Source organism: Sciurus vulgaris (genome assembly GCF_902686455.1).
Source record: "Sciurus vulgaris genome assembly, chromosome: 7".
NCBI lineage: Eukaryota > Metazoa > Chordata > Mammalia > Rodentia > Sciuridae > Sciurus > Sciurus vulgaris.
The window spans coordinates 7,559,560-7,561,451 of NC_136467.1; the positions used below are offsets into that span (position 1 = coordinate 7,559,560).

A 1,892-nucleotide genomic window follows, 5' to 3' on the forward strand; every position below is an offset into this window, starting at 1 on the left:
ATATGTCCTAGAAATTCCTGACCTAAGAGAGTAGATTTTGTTACCTTCAGGGGACAAGGCAGTTTAGGAGCTTACCTTTATGCATAAAAGTAAGTAACTTTAAAACAGTTAAAATTTAGAAACCTTGAATTATAAACTTTATAATTACATATGTGGAGTTAGATTACTTTCATAGTAAATAATTTTATAAATTTAAAAGAAAAGAAAAGTATTGATAAATTTGACTACATATAGTGAGAAAACTTTATAGGTCATATAGTGCCTTTAAAAACCAAAATGCAATTACCCCAAATAGGAAAAAAAAAATCATTATCCTTACTGTATGAGTGGTTGGACCAAGTAAGTTAGAAAAATCTGAAGAAAATCTATGCCAATAAAAAAGCATAATAAATAATATCACTGATAAATCATTTCCACTGTGTTGTAAAATAATGTAAAAATAACTGATACGCAGTTTCAGTGAAGCTATGGTGAAATGGCTTTACTCTTTGACAAGGCTGCTAGAAGTGAAAATTAAGATACTCTTTTTTTTTTTTTTTAATAGAAACTCTGGTGTTCCTGTCAACTTTACATTTTTGTCAAGTGGAGCAGCCCGCAAAGAAATGAACATTCTAGCAATGACTAAAGTAATAACTTCCTCTGGACTCTCTTCTTCTAGGTCTCCATTTCTCCCACTGATGTTCACCCAAATGACAAAAGCAGCATGATAGCAACTGAGCTTACTATAATCAATGGCGTTCACATCACAGTTCCTACGGATAGAATAAGGTTCATTAGCTGAGATTTAATTCCTGGCTCTTCTCTGGATTTGCCAATCCCCAGGAAGGTGCCCCAGCCAATGTTGTTGAGAAAGCACTCCTGGGACAGCACCGTGGCACTGAAGCACAGCAGGGCTGCCTGAGGTAGTGAATACGGGGTGAAGGCCACGGTCACTGGGAGCCTGCATGAGGCCCAACGGATCCCTCCCCCGCCACCATGGCGCACCGCCCAGTACACTCCTTCTGGAGGGACACGTCTAACATACATTCACTCTGAACCTTATAACTCCAGTTCCAGGGGCTCGAGTTGAAGAATTCAAAGATACATAATGATTCATATAAAGGCACATTAATAAAATGGAAAATTGATACAAATACCCAACAATCAGAGAATATCAAATCATTTACAGCATATAGGAAAAGAAATACCGTGGGGTCATCAACGCCATGTTTGGGTTTATACCTGAGGATTCGTAAGGTGCTCCATGAAGTAACAATGCCAAGTTAAGAAGGCAAATAAAACCGGATGTGGTGGTTGCATGCTGTGATCCTGGCTCTGGAGGCTGAGGCGAGAGAACGGCAAGTTCAAAGCCAGCCTCAGCAACTTAATGAGACCCTAAGCCACTTAGACCCTGTCTCCAAATAAAAAATACAAAAGGGTCTGAGGATGTGGATCAGTAGTAGAATGCTCCTGGATTCAAACCCTGGCACCGAGAAGAAGGCAGATAGATACATATATACCCACAGATACATATATAGTTTGTCTGTGTTGAACAGTATGATTCTAGTTCCTAAAAGCACAAATATATGCTCCAAAATAGTGAAAGATGTTGTTGTATTAAGATTCTCTATTCATTCTGATTTTTCAAATTTTTGTCAAGAAAAACATTGCTTTAATAATCAGAAAAAAATACTTTCATGAAATTGGTGATAATCAGCGCAGAAGGGAGAGGTAAGAAAGAGCCCCTCAGTCATCTGGGTGTGTAGACTCATACGAACTTCTTCAGAAGCATCCAGGGGACATGAGCAAGTACTTAAAGTGCCCAGCTGGGCCCTGCTTCTGCCGGGGACACCTCAACTTGGACACAGAGTCAGTGGACCTGACTTCAGCCACACCCCATGAGTCAATCAAAG

The 1,892-nt window shown here is 39.4% G+C and overlaps 1 pseudogene across 1 annotated transcript; it reads right to left on the reverse strand.

Annotated features, from left to right (window-relative positions):
- Nucleotides 1–681: 681 nt before the first annotated feature.
- Nucleotides 682–1,498, reverse strand: LOC306665672 (immediate early response 3-interacting protein 1-like; annotated as a pseudogene). The gene has a single exon. The product of its transcript is annotated as an immediate early response 3-interacting protein 1-like (transcript).
- Nucleotides 1,499–1,892: the final 394 nt, after the last annotated feature.